This window comes from Balaenoptera borealis (genome assembly GCF_965194805.1).
Source record: "Balaenoptera borealis genome assembly, chromosome: 20".
NCBI lineage: Eukaryota > Metazoa > Chordata > Mammalia > Artiodactyla > Balaenopteridae > Balaenoptera > Balaenoptera borealis.
Genome location: NC_138879.1, coordinates 16,307,468 through 16,329,165, shown reverse-complemented (window position 1 = coordinate 16,329,165; position 21,698 = coordinate 16,307,468). Strand labels below are relative to the sequence as shown.

At 39.5% G+C, this 21,698-nt stretch overlaps 1 pseudogene across 1 annotated transcript in view; it reads left to right on the top strand.

The window, feature by feature from the left end:
* Positions 1–18,192, top strand: part of LOC309619073 (protein farnesyltransferase/geranylgeranyltransferase type-1 subunit alpha pseudogene) — a 127,478-nt pseudogene extending 109,286 nt beyond the window's left edge. Inside the window, exon 2 of the transcript XR_014249840.1 lies at positions 14,813–18,192. The product of XR_014249840.1 is annotated as a protein farnesyltransferase/geranylgeranyltransferase type-1 subunit alpha pseudogene (transcript). The remainder of the gene's footprint in view (positions 1–14,812) is intronic.
* The last annotated feature ends 3,506 nt before the right edge of the window (positions 18,193–21,698 follow it).

Below are 21,698 nucleotides of genomic sequence, written 5' to 3'. Positions count from 1 at the left end.
TGCCTCGGCGTCTCTGTCTCTGGGTATCTCTCTGTCTCTGTCTCAGCTCCTGGAAATGAGAGACATTTGGATGAGAGGACTGGAAAGGGGCCTCAGGTGGAAGGAATAGAAATAGGAACCCTGGCAGAGCTTCCCACCAGTCTGCCACTCCGAACCCCCTACCTAAGTCCCCTTGAGATCCTCTTACCCATCACCCCCAACCCCGGCCCCTCACCCTTGTAGGTTCTTCATCCAGGAAGCGATGTGATGAAAACTCGAGGCCGGAAGGCCACAGAGGGAGATTTTATATAGGTATATAAAATATACACATACAAATACTTATATATAAAGTCAACCAGATATAAGGTCACTAGGGCCTGGAGAGGGAAGGGCACACATCTCACAGGCAAGGAAGGACTTGAGATATAGCCAAAATAAGAAAGAATCAAAAATCACTCTAAGAGCTGAGAACAGTGGTTTCTTCCTAGGAGGGGAGCTGAGACGACCGGGTGGGAGGAAGACTTACATTTCACTGTATATCCTTTTGTATCTTTTGATTTTAGTACCGTTCACAAAGATTCCCATTTTTTGAATTTAATTAGCTTAAATTTTAAAATAATTCTAAGGTTTCAAAACCAGGGGGACAGATAAGATGGTCGTCCAGGCAAAGCGGGACAACATGCAGATTTAGAGAGGAATTTTAGTTTTTAATATGTTCAGTTCCAGATACCAGTGGTAAACCAAGTAGAGGTGTCCCAGAGGCAAGTGGAGTTAGGAAACTTGGGAGAGGGTGGATAATCTGGACTAGGGGAGATTTGGAGTTCTCCGCCTAAATATGGTGATAAGTGACATGCTAAAGGATAAAATCCCCATAGAAATGGAAAGAGACACCCATAGTAAGGTCAGGAGCATGAAAAGAAACAGAAAGAGGGTCAGTGAGACAAGAACAAGAGAGTGAAAAGGTATGAAAGTTAAGGGAGGAAGGGTCTCTGGAAAAATAAAATAGTAAAACTATGAGAACCTCACAGGTCTTACGACTCACTTCAGAGACCCTCTTTAGCCTCATTCAATAAGAATGAAAACTTGCTGTACACCTGAAACTAACACAACATTGTAAATCAATTATACTTCAATTTTTAAAAAGCTTTTTAATTAAAAAACAAAAAGAATGAAAGCCAAGAGAATACTCAAAAAGCAGAGTTCTTAACTTTTTCATACATGCACCCTTCTCAGAATGTTTTTAAATGCGTGACAAATATACACAGAAATTCAAAGGAAACCAATTACATTAAAATACAATTTTCAAGATATTTTTTAAAGTGTAACATAGCAATATATGTGCTTTGTATTAAATCTATTAAATAATAAGATCTAGTGGCAGGCCTAATGACCACCATAATTTTGAGGTGGTAAATGAGTAAAAATAATATTTCAAGATACCCACAACTGTCATATAATAAGAAAATACCTGTGATTTCTATTGGTGACAAGATCACAGGTACTGCTAATACTACTTGGTTTGTTATCTCCATTCATAATTGAAGGAAATACTAATTTCCTGTTTTTAATTTTCTGTTAGACTTTTGCAAAAATACAGGCATATTACCTTTTCCTGATCCAAGTTCATGGATTTCCTAATCTATGGACCCCAGGTTAAGAAATCCTATCGGAAAGAAATCATTCTTCCCCTACCCACATAGAGGTGTGACCGTGCTTCCCCCACCCCCATCTCTGTCTCTCTCTTACCCTTCCCCACTTGCTCCAAGCACCCTCTGGTCCCCAGTCCTGCCTGCAGATGTTTGATGGCTCTGTGACACTAAGAACAGGGGTGATGAATGAGGGTTGGAGGAAAGATATATATACACCTTATCTGTCTTCAAAGAAAAAAGAGAAAGCTCTGAGGTGTATTGCAGATCCGAAAAGATGAGGAAGAGGAGCCCAGGATGGGGTATCATTCACTACCAAGAGGGAAAAAAAATTATAAAAAGAAAACATCTTTATCAGTTAAGAAAGAATCTTTTCTCTGAGTTTATTAATATTGCTCAAATTAGCCCTAGAGAACATCTGCAATTCAGTATCTTATTTCATAAATCTGTAAAATTGGGCAAAAAATAGTAACTACCTCCTAGGGGTTTTGTGAGGATTAAATTAGTTAATACATATAATGGATTTAAAATAGTGCCTGACACAGGCTAAACACTCAGTTTTTTGTTTTTTGTTTTCTTTTTTTTAAACATCTTTATTGAAGTATAATTGCCTTACAATGGTGTGTTAGCTTCTGCTTTATAACAAAGTGAATCAGTTATACATATACAATATGTTCCCATTTCTCTTCCCTCTTGCATCTCCCTCCCTCCCACCCTCCCCATCCCACCCCTCTAGGTGGTCACAAAGCACCGAGCTGATCTCCCTGTGCTATGCGGCTGCTTCCCACTAGCTATCTATTTTACATTTGGTAGTGTATATATGTCCATGACACTCTCTTACCCTGTCACATCTCACCCCACCCCCTCCCCATATCCTCAAGTCCATTCTCTAGTAGGTCTGTGTCTTTATTCCCGTCTTGCCACTAGGTTCTTCATGGCCTTTTTTTTTTCCCTTAGATTCCGTATATATGTGTTAGCATACTGTATTTGTTTTTCTCTTTCTGACTTACTTCACTCTGTATGACAGACTCTAACTCCATCCACCTCATTACAAATACCTCCATTTCATTTCTTTTTATGGCTGAGTAATATTCCATTGTATATATATGCCACATCTTCTTTATCCATTCATCTGTCGATGGACATTTAGGTTGCTTCCATGTCCTGGCTATTGTAAATAGAGCTGCAATGAACATTTTGGTACATGACTCTTTTTGACCTATGTAAACACTCAGTTTTTAACTATCTTTATTATTATATTTGGCATGCTGCTTTCCGGCGCATTCCATGAAAATTTCTGGTAAGATTATTTGTATTAATGACATATATAGTAGCAAATTGAGTGCTAAGAAGGTTAGCCCAGAACTCTTGCTTTTCATTTAAATCCTTCAAAATTAGAATACTCCATTTTTTCCAGGTACATTTTCATTCCTCTAGTGGGGAATAATATCAGTGTCTCTTTAAAGTGATTGTAAACTTGGAAAAAAATGTCTGGCTACTCATATTACAAAGGACTAATTTCCATAATGCTGTATATAAAGACCTCCTACAAATCAATAAATAAAGCCCAGCAATCCTTGTACACTGCTGGTGGGAGTGTAAACTGGTAGAGCCACTTTGGAAATGACTTTGATATAATCCAATAAAAGTTAAGATATACATACTCTATCAGAGCAGTCCCACTACTACATATACATTATTAGGGAATGCAGAATTTCAAGTGTCAGGATGACTATACAAGAATATTCATAGCAGCGTTGTTCCTCAGTGACCCAGAAAGGAAACAGCCCAAATGTCTACCAAGCATAAATGGTTAAATTGTGATATATTTGTACAGTGAAAATTAATAAATGATGGTTATATTCAACAACATGAGTACCTTTTTGCAAAGGTAATATTGAACACAAAAGAAAGCAAGATACAAAAAAATATATCTAGTATTATTCCATTTATATAGAGTTTAAAAGCAGGCAAAAGTAAACTATATTCTTTAGGGATGCTTAGATAGGAGGTAAAATAAGGAAAAAGAAGGAAATGAACACAATAAAAGTCAGGAGAGCCGGTCGGGGGCAGAAGGAGTTTTGTTTGATTGGGAGTAGGGGTTGTTCTTAGGGGCTGGCAGTGTTATACTTTTGATCAAGTGACGGGTACACAAGTATTTGCTCTGTAACTATTTATTAAAATGTACCCCAAAATGTATATATTTTTTCTGTATGTATGTTATATTTCACAAAGAAAATATTTTTTTAAAAAATCTCTGTAGAAAAAAATGGACAAAAGATACGACAGAAATTTCACATAAAAGGAAAATAAGAATTGTTCTTAAACAAATGAAAAGATGCTAAACTTTACTAAAAGACGTGCATTTAAAACTCCACTGAGGGAATTCCCTGGCGGTCCAGTGGTTAGGACTCCGTGATTTCACTGCTGAGGGTGAGGGTTCGATCCCTGGTCAGGGGACTAAGATCACATGAGGCATGACCAAAAAAAACGAAAAACAAAAAAAACTCCACTGAGATACTAACAGGTCATGAAGATAACGCTTGCTAACACATTGTGTTGGCAATGGAGAAGGGAATAGCCATTTTTTGCATCACTGGTGAAAATATAAGTTGTTCCAACATCTATGGAGGGCAATTAGGTAATAGCCATCAAAATTATAAATGCAAATAACCTTTAATTTAGCAATTCCATCCTTAGGGATTTATTCATTCATTCAAATATTTATTTAGCACCAACTATGTGGCAGGCACTGTTTTATGCTCTAGAATTTATCATATATTCTATGAAAAGTCTGGGAACATGGGGCTGTTTATTATTATCATAGAGTTGCTCACAAGAAAGAAGGCTTGAATCTCAACCAGAGAATACAATTAAGATTATATCAGAGCACATTAAATAAAATGAAAAAAGTGTAATAAATGTTTCCCTACTTACAAATCTTTAGATAATCTGTGTATACACGGCTATTGGTTTGTTTTTGAAACATTGTAAACGATGAGGAGAATAAAATTTAAATGCACTTCATTACAGGAGTGGTTAAATAAATTATGATTTGCATCCTGCTCTGTCACCAGGGCTGTCTTCATGGGCATGTGAGCTATGCAGTCACACAGGGTCCCACACTCAGAAGGGCCTCATGATTTGCTGTTGCCTCTTGAAGCAGAGGAGCTATGAACAAATTGGGTGTCACCATTCCTTGCCACCTCATTCGCAAATAGCATCTGTGATGTTCCATGAGCACAGAATTCTGGTGGACTCGTGATACGTGGGAAATTCAGCAAATTTGTACAAGGTAAGTGTGTTACATGTATGACTGACTAAGCATTGAGAGGCCATGCTTTCCTTTTGAACTAGAACTTGCTCTGAAGCCAGAAAGAAGACAGTTTTCTAAGAAACATGGAAGACCAAGGAGCCATATCATATCATTTCTTACTTGCATTACTTCTCCGTGTTAGCCAATCACTTATGCTGAAAATGATGACATAGAAGGCGACAAGGCAACCCAGAGTTCCTTTTCCTTTCAGTCCTTCCTTGCTTATCAGGAAGCTGAAAGTAAAGTGTTGGTAGAATGTGCACATATCAAGAAGTGAAATCAAAACATTTGAGTTCATTTATCTAGAGTTCCCATTGTTCTGGTAAGAATAAATTAGACGTGCGAGTACAAGTTACAAAATACAAATTGTATAATTTCGGTGATTCAACATAGGAGTTAAATGCTCTTTAAAACTGGCATTGCACAATATAAAGAAGGATGGTAAATTTCATAATAACGATTTAAATTTAAAATTTCTCTTTACTTAGATGACATTGAATAGCAAATAAAAAGCACCATGGTGAGACAAGTTAGAGACCATGAAAGAATGGAAAAAGCTTTATATTTTAGTGCCTTTAATGGTACTTTCCCCCTGCTTTTTGAATAAGGGACCCACATTTTCACTTTACACTGAGCCCCTCAAATTAGATAGCTTGTCCTGTTCATCACTTATGAATTTTGTGACATTGGGCAAGTTATTTAAACACTCACCTCTGCAAAGTGGGAAGAACAATCATACCTATCTAATAGTATTGTTGAGAGGATTAAATATGCTAATAAGTAAAACTCTTAAAGTTTAGCTATTTTATATTTAATATTATTATCATTATAGCTGTGTTGCTATTATCAAATAGACCATAGAAGAGTATCCAGTCTTAAAAAAGAAAGAGGAAGTCTTTCTTTTACTACATGTACTGCTAGAGAGTGATCTCCAAAATATATTAAGTGAAAAAACAAAAAAAGGTGTCAAACAATGTTTTTGACATGCTTCCATTTGTGTAAGGAAGGAGACAAAAAAAAATGTCTTACATATGTACTTGCATACACTTAAAACGTGTTTCTGGGAGAGGTCACAATTAAATAACACTGGTTGCTTTCAGGGAGGGGAACCGAGCAGCTGGAAGATGAGGTGAGAGGGGAATTTTTCTCTCTTCAAACTTTTGAACCATGTCAAAGTATCACTTATCAAAAAATAAATTAAACATTTTAAACATCTTCTATATTTTATTTTACACAATGCGCTGCCAGGCACAGAAGCCTAAATAAATAACTGTTGGCTAAAATATTTCTTTAGAATTTAAAATGGGGGCTTCCCTGGTGGGGCAGTGGTTAAGAATCCGCCTGCCAATGCACGGGACACAGGTTCAAGCCCTGGTCCAGGAAGATCCCACATGCCGCGGAGCAACTAAGCCCGTGCGCCACAACTACTGAGCCTGCGCTCTAGAGCCCGTGAGCCACAACTACTGAGCCTGCGCGCCACAACAACTGAAGCCCACGCACCTAGAGCCCGTGCTCCGCAGCAAGAGAAGCCACCGCGATGAGAAGCCCGCGCACCGCAATGAAGAGTAGCCCCCACTCTCCGCAACTAGAGAAAGCCCGCACGCAGCAACGAAGACCCAACACAGCCAAAAATAAATATAAATAAAATAAATAAATTGAAAACTATATATTTTAAAAAATTTTTAAAGGGGTAAGATCAGTTATAAGCTCTTTTTTTCTCAGTCAGACACAAAGGCGTCTGATGTGACATTCCAAAGTAAAGACAGTAACTACAGTATCTAAAGTAAGCTTGTACTTTTCATCCTTGTTTGTCCATACATAGAACCCTGTGTGACACTTTACAGAGAAACTAGAGAAAATCTTGGTGATTAGACAGACCAGGCGAGGTTAAGGAGCTTGTGCTAGTCCCAGATGGGCTTGGTTGGTGATAGATTGGGGTGCTTTCCACCTACCAGGTGCTGTACTGGAGGGGCAGCAGTGAAGAGGAAAACCAAATTTCATTTTCACCAAGTAATTACGATACCCTGTGATGAGAGTTAGGGTAATGGAGGTTCCTGTGACCATGGGTGCACATATTAGGGGGACAAGCAAATTCTGTCCCTCAGTTTTATTTCCCCAACAACTGCATTGAGATCTTATAATAACAGCTCATGTGTTCTAGTCAAAGATGATACACCAAACCATTATCCAAAAGCCATGTTCCTTAAGTCTGGGTGATCCGTTCACCCGCACCTATGGGCCTCATTGTACACAATTGATCTGTGAAGATCAGGGGTGGGGATGTAATTTGGGGCCATGTGACTCATGAACAGGAAGTACCAATAACAGTGGTTTTACCATGTAGGATCTTAGGCAAATATTTAATGACTTGATTTCTCAGTTTTCTCAAAATAATACCTACCTCCTAGGGTTGTTGTCAATATTAACACAGGTAAAGCCTTGCACAGAGTAGATGCTCAGTAAAGGTGGCCTGATGCTATTGCTGTTACTGTTCAGTCCTTAGGACTCTGGTCTTCTGGTTTAAAATATGAGAAGAGATGAGATCCTGAGTTGTATGCACTACTCTCACATCCTTTCACTTGTGTTGATTTTCCTTCACAGTATCACATATTTACCACTTCCTTTCCTTCCCACTGTCATCAGCTTAGTTAAGAGATCACTGGATGGTGATATTCAGTAGGACTGGAGTAAAATGCAAGTAGGTATATGTTGACTCTATTTATTCCTAAGTAATAGCACAAGACACTGGGCTGTCCCTCATGAACCCCAGCAGCTGGTTGCTGACTGCTGTTAGCAATTAGGTTTCTGTACATCTAAATCTCTATAGTCATTAAGAAAATAGTTATTGAGCACCTGCCAAGGTGCTAAAGATGCAATGATGATTAAGATGGTGTCCCTGCCTTCAAAGTTTACATGGAAGTGGGGAAAACAGCCAAAAACAGACAAAAGCCTTACAATGGAATAAATGCTGAGATAGAAGGAAGCATGGGCGTGAGGTGGGCAAGCAGGGAACAGAGGGAACAGCATGTGCAAAGCCCAGAAGGTGAGAGACAGCAACCACTTTCCAGAAACTGATAGTTCAGTATGGCTGAAGCATGGCGTTCAAGAAAGAAAATTAATTAATCTGGAATAGTGGTCTCAAACTTCAATATGCATTGAAACCACCCTTGTTAAAAGAGCCTCCTGGGCTCCATCCCTGGAGATTCTGATTTAGTGGGTAGGAGTGAGGTCTACTGACCAGAGTGGCCAGTCTGAGGGCCACATTCTGAGAACCACTGATCTATAGAAGATGAGGGGTAGGATCAACCTGCAGAGAGCCTTGAATATTATGCTGAGAGGTGTATGCTCCACACTTGGGGGCATGGAGAACTTTTTAAAAAAATTTATTTTATTGACGTATAGTTGATTTACAATGTTGTGTTAGTTTCTGCTGTACAGCAAAGTGATTCAGTTATGCATATATATATTCTTTTTAAAAAATATGGAACGCTTTGCGAATTTGTGCGTCATCCTTGCATAGGGGCCTGCAGGGAGAGCTTTTGAGGAGTTTAAGCCTTCAAGAAATACAGTCACATTTACTTTTTAGAAAAATCACTCTGGATGCAATATGAAAAATTGTTCAGAGAGGATAAGACTGGAGTCCAGGAAAGCAGTTAGGAGGCTGCTGCAGAACCCAGTTGAGAAATCACAAGGACCTGAAATAAGACAATTTGACCTGGGTTATCATTTGACCTGGGTGGCAGCAGCTAATCCATTTGCCTTTAAATGTTTTTGGCTAATGTCTCCTAGGTAGCAGCTTCCACTTTGGGAGAGTTCTGAGTTAGGGAAATAAAGGCAAGTCCTTTGAGCTAGTCCTTCAGGGAGCCACTGGGCAATCAAAACAAACAACCAAGTAGAGTTATACATGTAGTAAACAATCTTATGGTTACCAGGGGGGAAGGGGGGGAGGAATAATTTGGGAGATTGGGATTGACATATACACACTACTATATATAAAATAGATAACTAATAAGGACCTACTGTATAGCACAGGGAACTCTACTCAATACTCTGTAGTGGCCTGCATGGGAAAGGAATCTAAAAAAGGAGTGAATATATGTATATGTATAACTGATTCCCTTTGCTGTACAGCAGAAACTAACACAACATTTTAAATCAGTTATACTCCAATAAAAAACAAACAAACAAACAAGTACAGTTCTTTGAGAATAAGGTCCATTCTTCTTCCTTTGGTACTAGGAGATTATACTGGGAATGCAAGCCGTTGTCTTCTAGATCAACGCTGAGCTGGAGAGAGAAAAATGGGGCTAGACTAAGTTAAAATACCACAAAACTCTCTTACCAAGATCCAGCTGTTTTTTTCTTGATTACTCATTCCCTGGGTTGCTGTAAACTTTTGATTCGTTTTCAGAGTCCCAGTGAGGTTGATTCTGACAGTTTTTGTCAGGTTATTCATTGCTTTTGTGGAGGGACAGACTTTTAGAGTTTGCTACTCTGCCATTTTTGCTGATATTTTTTAGTCTCCAATGAACAAATCTAACACTTCTTTGGTTAAATTTATTCCCTAAGATTCATTGTTGTTGTTTGCTGCTATTGTAAATGGAATTGTTTTCTTAATTTCATTTTCAGGTTGTTCATTGCTAGTGCATAGAAATAGAATTGATTTTTGTATATAGATCTGATATCCTACCACGTTGCTAAACTTGTTTATTAGTTCTAGCAGCTTTAGGATTTCCTCCATGTCATCTGCAAATAAAAATAATTTTACTTCCTCCTTTCCAACTTGGATGCCTTTTCATTCTCTTTCATGTTAATTGCCCTAACTGGGAATTCCAGTACAACGTTGAATAGAAGTGGTGAGAGTGGGCAGCTTTGTTTTGTTCCTGGTTTTAGGAGAAAAACGTTTAGTTAGTATTTCACCACTAAGTATGCTGTTAGCTGTGAGGTTTTCATTAGATGCCCTTTACTGGGTTGAGGAAACTTTCTTCTATTCAGAATTTGTTGAGTGTACATGCTTTTATTTTATGTATGTATTTATTTAAAAGTATTTTAGAGGGGAGGGATAAATTGGGAGACTGGGATTGACATATACATACTACTATATATAAAATAGATAACTAATAAGGACCTATTGACCAGCACAGGGAACTCTACTCAATGCTCTGTAATGGCCTATATGGGAAAAGAATCTAAAAAAGAGTGGATATATGTATTTGTATAACTGATTCACTTTGTTGTACAGCAGAAACTAATAACATTATAAATCAGCTCTACTCCAATAAAAATTTTTAAAAATATTTTATGCATTTAAAATGTTATTTTAAGAAGTGGTTCATAGGCCTTGTGAGATTGTCAAAGCATTCCATGGCATGATTATTGTAAAGGACCTCTGCTATACGGCAACATCTTCTGGGGATGAGTGGCAGCTCTAGAGCAGGCTTATGCTTCTCTAGTTTGTCATGGTCCCTACCATCCCCTGTAACATTTTTAATACCTGGGTGCTATGGATTGAATTGTGTGTGTCCCTCCAAAATTCATATTGAAGCCCTAAACCCCAAGGTGACTGTATTTAGAGACAGGGTCTCTTTGGAAATAATTAAGGTTAAATGAGGTCATAAAGTTAGGTCCCTGATCCAATAGGTTTAGAGTCCTTATAAGAAGAGACACTGGGACTTACCTGGCAGTCCAGTGGTTAAGACTCTGTGCTTCCATTGCAGGGGGCAATGGTTCGATCCCTGGTTGGGGAACTAAGATCCCGAATGCCTCTCGGCCAAAAAAAACACAAATAAAAACAAAAAGAAGAAGAGACATCAGAGTGCCCCCTCACTCTCTCCCTCTCTCTCTCTTTCTCTTAATTTCCCTCCCCTGCCATGTGAGGACATAGCAGGAAGGTGGCCAGGAAGGTGGCCATCTACAGGCCAGGAAGAGAGTCCTCACCAGAAACCAAACACTATCAGAATCTTGATCTTGGATTTTCCAGCCTCTGGAACTGTGAGAAAATACACTTCTGTTGTTTAAGCCATCCACTCTATGGTATTTTGTTATGGCAGCCTGAGCAGACTAAGACACTGGGTCTGCATCACTCAATTTGTATTCTAGTTTGTGACACCGCCCCCAACCCCACCTGGATTAAATGATCGTGAAGGCAAGATCCAAGATTAGTTAGGAAGGAAGCAAAATCAGGATGGGTTTTTAGGGCTTCCCTGGTGGTGCAGTGGTTAAGAATCCGCCTGCCAATGAGGGGGACACGGGTTTGAGCCCCGGTCCGGGAAGATCCCACATGCCGTGGAGCAACTAAGCCCGTGCACCACAACTACTGAGCCTGCTCTCTAGAGCCCGCATGCCACAACTGCTGAGCCCGCAAGCCACAACTACTGAGCCCACGTGCCATAACTACTGAAGCCCGTGCACTTAGAGCCTGTGCTCCACAACAAGAGAAGCCACTGCGATGAGAAGCCTGAGCACTGCGACAGAGAGTAGCCCCCGCTCGCCGCAACTAGAGAACGCCCACGTGCAGCAACAAAGACCCAACGCAGCCAAAACTAAAATAAATAAGTTTTTAAAAAACCTTAGGGCTTCCCTGGTGGCTCAGTGGTTGAGAATCTGCCTGCTAATTCAGAGGATACGTGTTCGAGCCCTGGTCTGGGAAGATCCCACATGCCGCGGAGCAACTAGGCCCATGAGCCACAACTGAGCCTGCGCGTCTGGAGCCTGTGCTCCGCAACAAGAGAGGCCACGATAGTGAGAGGCCCGCGCACCGCGATGAAGAGTGGCCCCCGCTTGCCGCAACTAGAGGAAGCCCTCGCACAGAAACGAAGGCCCAACACAGCCAAATAAATAAATAAATAAATAAATAATAATTAAAAAAAAAAAAACCTTAAAAAAAAAAGATGGGTTTTTAAAAAGATTAATAGGATTTTGCCTCTATAAGATGGAAGAACTGAGGACAATGGAAAGAAGTAAGAAAGTTGGAAAGGGTTAAAGTTATGGGTCAGAGAGCTGAATCCTGGAATGGGACTTTCAGAGATGGAACAGGTCCACGGCCTGGCAAGTTCCCTTGCATGGTCGTGGGTGGAAGCTGCTATAGATTTGAAGGTCATTCGAGTTGAAGAAATTGAGGGAAGATGAGGCATACATGTTTAAGCTAGCCAGGATGATGGAAAGGAAGATACAAACCTAGGTGACCAAACTATAAGTTAACATGGAGGAATGGCTGGAATGATGGATGATGAGTTGAGGTGGAGAAGCGGGTCTCCTGGCTGGATGACATGAACCTCAAAAGGAAGAGACTGTGCATGGAGGTGGAGGAGCGAAGGTGGAGGGCAGCAGGGGAAGCTATGGGAATTCTACCCTCCTTTAGTGTTCTCTCCATCCACACAAATCTCATCATCTAATAAATAGTGTCCCCTAAAGCGAGTACAACTTGTCTTGATCTCTTTTGTGTGTTTACACATACGTTGCTAATCACAGTCTTGATCTGTGTGCTTCATCACTCATTTTATTGTTCTTTAATCTGCACAGAAGGAGAAAGATATGAAGCAGAGAATAAAATGTGGCTTCGTACAACTGTGACCATCAAATATCCCTTTTTTTGTTGTTGTTTTTTTGTTTTAATCTTTTTAAAAATTTTATTTTATTTTTTCAAATATCCCATGTCTTTAAGAACAGTCCATATTTCAGCTATTTGGTGTCTTGTTAAAGGCATGTACTATGGAATACGTCCTGAAGTTTTGATTTGCATATATGGTTATTATTTTATCTGGAGTGATCCACTAGGGATGGAGCCTGTGTTTTTAAAATTTGGGTTAGAAACTCTAGAGTTTCCAAAGGGCGATCCTGGATGCCTTCCCCATTCTAAAATGTCTATTGCTAATCAGTGGCTAAGGGGGACCTAGGCCATTCTGAGATGTACTTAAGATAGGAGGCAGCTGGGAGGAAAGCCCCCTGGAAAAAAGGTAGGGCCTGTGGATCTGGGGGTCAGACCATTCTTGAAAGGAGTGTGTCAGCATTAAAAATAAAGTCAGAAAAATAAAGATCAATAGCCACTATAGTCCGCCCTGGGAGGTGTTGTAGACACAGGTCAGATTTTCAGGGAAGTCCTGTTAGAGTCAGGGCAGAAACTGAAGAAAGGAACTACTAGTTCGAGGAACAGGGACCATTTAGAGCAGAACTAGTCTAAGAGACTTGTTGGGGTTTGCAAGAAGATGTAGTTTTCTAGAAGCTGAACAGGGCAGTGTCAGACTAGGGGGTCTTGTCTCAGCTGTGCTTGACGCAGGTTTTCTCTTTATGCCCCTTCCTAATAAAGGTAACGGATGCCTCTGGCACTGCAGTTGCCTTTTACTTTGGTCTCCTGGATGACCGTGACTTTTATTCCCACTCATGTCTGGTTCTAGGTTAACTCTCTAGATGAACAAAAAGCTGACTGACCAATTAACCTAATTATCAATTCACCAAAATCTTTTTTTAAAATGAAATATAATTGACACGTACCATTTATATTAGTCATAACATAATATTACAAATATATTCATTTTATAAAATTAATAAATTAAAATGTAATAATTTTATAAATTAAAGGTATATTTATAAACATATTATTTATAAATAATAAAAATATTTTTATTAATAACATATATTTTAAGGCAATTCCTGTTTTGATGAAGCTGCTAAATGTTCAAAACATTTTGAAACAGAAACATTTTTAGGGGAATTCCCCGGTGATCCAGTGGTTGGGACTCCGCGCTTTCACTGCCGAGTGCGAGGGTTCAATCCCTGATCAGGGAACTAAGATCCCGCAAGGCGCGAGGTGCAGCCAAAAAAAAAAAAATTTTTTTTTAATATATTATAATTTTTTGTCTCCTCAGGGTTATTCTCTTCTTTTTTAAACATTTATTTGAAATATAATACATGTGCAGAAAAGAATTATATGTACAGTTTAACAGATAGTGATAAAGCAAACACCTGTATAACCAACACCATTACTAGCATCATGAAAGGCCCTTTGACTCTTCTGGATCACAGTACACTCCCCTCTCCTAGGGTTACAACTCTCATGACTTTTGTAGTAAATACTTTTCTTGCTTTTCTTTATACTTCCACCAACTGTGCATGTATCCCTAAACATAGTTTAGTTTTGTCTTTTAAAATTGTTATATAAATAGAATTATATATGTATTATTATTATTTTTTTTTAAATTTATTTTTATATTTATTTTTGGCTGTGTTGGGTCTTTGTTTCTGTGCGAGGGCTTTCTCTAGTTGCGGCAAGCGGGGGCCACTCTTCATCGCGGTGCGCGGGCCTCTCACTATCGCGGCCTCTCTTGTTGCGGAGCACAGGCTCCAGACGCGCAGGCTCAGTAGTTGTGGCTCACGGGCCCAGTTGCTCCGCAGCATGTGGGATCTTCCCAGACCAGGGCTCGAACCCGTGTCCCCTGCATTGGCAGGCAGATTCTCAACCACTGCGCCACCAGGGAAGCCCCTGTAAAACTTATTTTTGAATAGATTTTTGAGAAAAGTTTCTGAAAGATGGAAAATATGTTTTTACCTGGAAATTGAGTAAACAAGGCGTTTGTGTTCCTAAGAGAGCCTATGGAATTACTCATAGGATCTATGCTAAGACTCATGGCTACTGAAACTCCACAGCTCCCCTAGTCAATGTTTTAGTACAAATGCCTGGCCTCCAGAGAGTTTTCCAGCATTGAGCAAAGCATCAGGCTCCCATGGGAGGGTGTCAAGTTGAGTTTTCTGCAGAAAACTGCAACATCCATACCAGATTGTTAGGTGGCTCCAACCTTCTCGTGCAGAATGGAGGAAGAAAATTTTGCTAGCAGAGGCCACAGACATACAGTACTGGGCTACTGTACTTTTCAAGGTACTGTACTGTAAGATTAAAAATGTTTTCTTTATTTTTTGTTTGTTTTATGTGTTATTTGTGTGAAAAGTATTATAAACCTATTACAGTACGGTACTATATAGCTGATTGTGTTAGTTGGGTACCTAGGCTGACTTCGCTGGACTTAATAAATAAATTGGACTTACGAATGCGCTCTTGGAATGGAACTCATTCGTATGTAGGGGACTTACTGTATTGGCTAGGAGTCTGCAGTGGCTGAGATAGAGAGGGACTGGATCTTCAGATAAGATTATATGTCCCTTTCATCCATGCCCTTCTCTATTGTTTTGCTCCCTGCTTAACTTGCTGAAGGAAAAAGGATGTCAATTTGCATTAAACAAGTGTGGTGCTTTCAGTAACTTCTCTTGTTTTGCCTACCTTTTGACATTATGAACCCAAGAGTCTCAGGTTTAACCTTGAGTCAATACTCCTAAAATATCTAGCTTCAGAACTGCCCAGTCAGCTGAGGCTCTCACTGAGACTTCATCATAGCTCAACGTCTCCCTCTGCTCAACCTGCTTCCTTTCCTTCTCTTCCGTAGATGTTGATCCCAAGAACATTCCCTAATAAAAGCTTTGTACATTAATTTTTGTTTCAGAGTCTCCTTCCTGGGGACCTCAGCCTGCGACACTTCACTTCAACCATTTCTCGGGAAGCCCCACCGAAGTGAGGGCATAAATGAAGAGGAAGGCATTGGATACAGGAAACAGGAGAACCATCATAAAGGAAGAGCAAAGGGAATCTCTAGGATGATGGTAAAGAGAAAGCTAAGGATGCAACTAACAGAAGGCAACCAGTCCAGATAGAAGCAGTTCTGAAAGCTACAGAAGATACTTCAAGATGATGAAATCGATAGCATAACTGATACAGTTGAACACGTTGAGAGGAGATTTGGACAAATGGTAAAGAGTTTGGAGTTAAATTAATTATAAGTATTTAAAAGTTAACAATGAGAAACAAGGCAAATAATCTAGGGAAAACAAAAAAATTGTACAGGGAAGGAAATCACAGTGTTACATTGGCTCAGTTGCGAACAGGGTTTAAAAAGTGATGAAATTGTAAACCTTGAATATTGCTCTAGCCACAATTATAATTATATTGAAGGCAGACTAGGAAGATTATTTATGTAGGGAGAAACGATGTAGGAAATATAAATCTTCATTCTCCTCAGTGGCAGTCAGTAGATAACTCCTAAAATTGAAAAATCAAACGTTGCATTCGGAGAATACAGATAAATACTAAGAGAATCTGGTAAAGGAGATGAAAGTGATTCCCTCTGGGGAAGAGACTGCTCTTTTTTACAAGTGTGAAAACCTTTTTCACTATTCAAACCATAGGAATGTCTGCCTTTGATAAGAATGAATGGAATAGGGGCGGGGCCTCCGCCGCCTCCTCCGCGGCGGGCAGAGGAGAGATGGCGGCCGCCGACAGCGTCGGGGCGGCTGCGCGGGGCGGGGAGCCTGGTCAGCCCGACACGCAGCCGCCCCAGCCGCATCCCTCGCCGCCCCAGCCGCCGCAAGAAGAGGCGGCGGCGTCCCCTATGGACGAAGGGTTCCTGAGCCTGGACTCGCCCACCTATGTCCTGTACAGGGACAAGGCAGAAGGGGCTGATAGAGATCCAGTGCTGCAGAATGATGGCCCCAATGCAGCGGTCCAGATCATTTATAGTGAAAAATTTCAAGATGTTTATGATTATTTCCGGACTGTCCTGCAGCGTGACGAGAGAAGTGAACGGGCTTTTAAACTAACCAGAGATGCTATCGAGTTAAATGCAGCCAATTACACAGTGTGGTATTTTCGGAGAGTTCTCTTAAAGTCACTTCAAAAGGATCTACATGAGGAAATGAACTACATCACGGCAATAATTGAGGAACAGCCCCCAAAACTATCAAGTTTGGCAGCACAGGCGAGTGCTCATGGAATGGCTGAGAGACCCATCTCAGGAGCTTAAGTTTATTGCTGATATTCTTAATCAGGATGCAAAGAATTATCACACCTGGCAACATCGACAATGGGTTATTCAGGACTTTAACTTCTGTGATAATGAGCTGCAGTATGTAGACCAACTTCTCAAAGAGGATGTGAGAAATAACTGTCTGGAACCAAAGATAGTTCGTAATTTCTAGCACCACGGGCTACAATGATCGTGCTGTATTGAAGAGAGAGGTCCAGTACACTCTGGAAACGATCAAACTAGTACCACATAATGAAAGTGCATGCAACTATTTGAAAGGGATTTTGCAGGATCGTTGTCTTTCCAAGTATCCCAACCTGTTAAATCAATTACTTGATTTACAAACAAGTCACAGTTCCCCCTAATTGCCTTTCTCGTGGACATCTATGAAGACATGCTAGAAAACCAATGCGACAACAAGGAGGACATTCTTAATAAAGCATTAGAGTTATGTGAAATCCTAGCTAAAGAAAAGGACACTATAAGAAAGGAATATTGGAGATATATTGGAAGATCCCTTCAAAGCAAACACAGCACAGAAAGTGACCCATCTACAAATGTACAGCAATAACACCATCTAGAAGACTTGATGGGATGCTTTTATTTTTCTAAGAGACTCTAATGCAGGAGTTAAAAACCAGAGCGATCATTCCCTTTGCCTGTGGTGTAAAACGTACATTACCCAGGTACTGCTTTTTAACATGAACTCAGTGTGATGCTCCTTGGGTGCTGCTGCTATTCAGACTAGTTCTAAGTAATTTGATTCTGGTTAAGCAGAGTAATTCAGGGGAGGGAGGAGAAACAGGAAGTCCCCAAAGGAACTTCTGTAGCCTTTCAACATTTACTGCAACCCCTTAGCATCAACTCCCCCTAAACGGTGTATGTCAAGATTTGCAGGGTTAATGTTTGCAGGTAATGCATATGTAAAGGATATGTGTCACTTACATTTCGGTTCAGAAAGCAGGGAATGCAATTGTTACATTAGAGCTGCTCTGCTACACTCACAGTATCTTGCTATCACTGTAACCAACTAATGCCAAAAGAATGGTTTTGTAATAAAATTATGGCTGTATCCTAAAAAAAAAAAAAAAAGAATAAATGGAATACAATGGACTACTGCGCAGCCATAAAAAAAAATGAAATAATGCCATTTGCAGCAACATGGACGCAACTAGAGATTCTCATACTAAGTGAAGTAAGTTAGAAAGAGAAAGACAACTACCACATGATATCACTTATATGTGGAATCTAAAATATGTCACAGGTGAACCTATCTATGAAACAGAAAGAGACTCACAGACATAGAGAACAGGCTTGTGGTTACCAAGGGGGAGGGATGGACCCGGAGTTTGGGGTTAGTAGATGCAAACTATTACATGTAGAATGGATAAACAACAAGGTCCTACCGTATAGCACAGGGAACTACATTCAATATCCTGGGATAAACCCTAATGAAAAAGAATATAAGAAAGAATGTATATATGTGTATAACTGAGTCACTTTGCTGTGCAGCAGAAATTAACACATTGTAAATCAACTATACTTCAATAAAAAATAAATTAAAAAAGTAAAAATACATTTTTTAAAAAGGAAAACATCATACCTATCTTAGGAGTGTTTATACCACATATGCAGGATAGTTGGAATCTAAAAAATCTAGCAATGTCATTTACCACAGTTACAGAGTAAAGAACAAAGACTACATGGTCAAAAAAACTTATTCGGAAATAATTTCAAACTTTCAAGAGTTGCAAAACTAAAAATAATACAGAGAATACTCTTTACACAGATTCACCTCTTATTATTTACCTTATTTGCTCTCCTCTCTCTCTTTATATGTATATATGTGTATATATATATGTATACAAATATGTACATACACATATACTTATATATGCATGTGTCTTTATATTTAATTATATATCTATGTATAGAATTATATATGTGAAACTTTTTCTGAAACTTTCATGGGTCAATTTTAAATATCATGGTCCTTTACCACTTAAATACTTCAGTGGTTATTTCCTAAAAATAGGAATATTCTCTTACATAACAACAGCACATACATTTACAGTTCATAAATTTATAATACTTTAATCTACCATCCATATTCCAAACTAGTCAGCTGACTTAGTGATGTTCTTTATAGCCTTTTTTTCTCTCCAAGACAGGATCCAGTCTACAGTCAGGTATTCAATTGTCATGTCTTCAACCTCCTTTAATTTGGAATATTTCCACAGACAACTTTTATGACATTAACATTCTTGAAGAGTGTATTGCCCCACTCCGATGCTTTGTATTTGTTTTTAACATAGAATATTCTTTATTTTGTATTTGTTCAATGCTTCCTTTTTTTAAACTTAAGTTATGCATTCTTGGCTGGAATACTGTATAGCTGAGGTTGTGTCTCTCTCAGGATATCCCATCTGGAGGCACACAATAATAGTCTGTCTTTCATTAGTGATGTAATTTTGGCTATCCAGTAGAGGTGTTGTCTAATTTCTCCAATACTAATTCTTTTTTCTCCTTTGCAATTAATAAGATGTATATGGGGAGACAATTTAAAACCACGCAAATATAGTACTTCTCATCCAAATCTCCCACTAGATTTAGCATTCATTGTTGATTCTTGCCTGATTCAATCTTTACTGTATAATGGTTACAGAATGAGTCCAGCATTGCCTCTGCATCTACAACCTTCGGCCATGCGCCTGTCATTGCGAACCCAGTGGGTCCAGAAGGCAGAACATGGAGCCAAAGGGGATTATTCTCAAGCCTTAAGGTCTAATGAAATTTGCCCCATTAAGTTTTGGACTTACTTGGGACATATCACTCTTTCTTTTTTCCTGTTTCTCCCTTTTGGAATGAGAATATCTGTCCTATGCCTGTCTCAGTATTGTATCTTGGAAACACATAACTTGTTTGGTTTCACAGGTTCACAGATGGAGAGGAATCTGCCTCAAGGTGAATTGTACCTTGGGACTTCCCTGGAGGTCCAGTGGTTGAGATTTCGCCTTCCAATGCAGGGGGTGCGGGTTCAATCCCTGGTCAGGGAGCTGGGATCTCACATGCCTCTCAGCTAAAAAGCCAAGGCATAGTACAGAAGCAATGTTGTAACAAATTCAATAGAGACTTTAAAAATGGTCCACATCAAAAATAAAAAAGTTAAAAAAAAAAAAAGGATGAACTGTACCTCAGGTCTCACCCATATCTGATTTAGATGATATTTGGATGAGACTTTGGAGTTGATGCCAGAACCAGTTTAGACTTTTGGGCTGTTGGGATGGAATAAATGTATTTTGCAAGTGAGAAGGACATGAATTTTGGGGGGAAAGAGGGAGAATCCAGTGGACTGAATGTTTATGTCCTCTCAAAATTCATGTGTTGAGATACTAACCCCCAATGTGATGGTATTAAGAGGTGGGGCCTTAGGAAGTGATTAGGGCATGAGGGCAGAACCCTCATGAAAGGAATTAGTTCACTTATAGAAGAGACCCTAGAGAGGTCCTTTTCCTCTTCTGCCATGTGAGGACATACCTAGAAGACCCCCATTTATGAACCAGGAAGTGGGCCTTCATCAGACACCGAATCTGCTAGCACCTTGATCTTGGACTCCACAACCTCCAGAACTGTGAGAATGTTGTTTAAGCCACCCAGTCTGATATTTTAGTTACAGCAGACTGTATGCCCTACCTTTCCTCCTTTCTTTGCTCTTTATTTATTTTATTAATTATTTATTAATTATTGATATGGGCTCATGAATTCCTATTTTCTCCAATAGCATTATTGTACTTGATTTTGGGAGGATCAAATCTATCAAGTTTGGCCAGTCAAGTTGGCTCCTGTGTCCTTGTGACATGCCTCCAACTCCAACTGAATATTGTCAAGTTTTGAATTTTTGCCCATCTGTTCGGTGAGAAATTGTATCTCTATGTAGTTTTTTTTTTTTTAATATTTATTTATTTTGGCTACGCCAGATCTTCGTTGTGGCATGCGGGCTTCTTAGTTGCGGCATGCAAACTCTTAGTTGCTGCATGCATGCGGGATCTAGTTCCCTGACCAGGGACTGAACCCGGGCCCCCTGCATTGGGAGCGTGGAGTCTTACTCACTGGACCACCAGGGAAGTCTCTGTATCTCTATGTAGTTTTAATTTGCATGTATCTTACTGAGTGAATTTGAACTTTTCATGTTTAAGGGGCATTTTTTTTTTTTTAATTAATTATTTTTTTTTCTTTCTTTCTTTTTTTTTTTAGAAATTCACGTTCTTTTATTTATTTATTTATGACTGTATTGGGTCTTCGTTTCTGTGCGAGGGCTTTCTCTAGTTGTGGCAAGTGGGGACCACTCTTCATCGCGGTGCACGGGCCTCTCACCATCACGGCCTCTCTTGTTGTGGAGCACAGGCTCCAGACACGCAGGCTCAGTAATTGTGGCTCACGGGCCCAGTTGCTCCGTGGTATGTGGGATCTTCCCAGACCAGGGCTCGAACCCGTGTCCCCTGCATTGGCAGGCAGATTCTCAACCACTGCGCCACCAGGGAAGCCCTAAGGGGCATTTTTTAAATCTTTTCGTGTATTGTATTGTTCATGTCTTTCCCTCTCTCAAAATTAAAAAAATTATTTTTTTACACATTAGGGGAATTATCCCTTTATCTGTGACATACAGGCAAATATTTCTTCCCAGTGTGTCATTTGTCTTTTTTTTGGTCATGCAAAATGTTTTTAATGTAGTCAAATTTATCAATGCTTTTTGTTAATTTTTTTTTTCCAATTTAAGGTGACATTTCACTTCCTCATATGCTTTTAAAAGGATATTTTTCTTTAGCTTTGCAGTTGTTTGGGGGAGTCTTTTTTATCAGCAGAAAGCCTTTAATTTACATTTGCTGGCTTTTTGCAATAGTTTTGTATGGA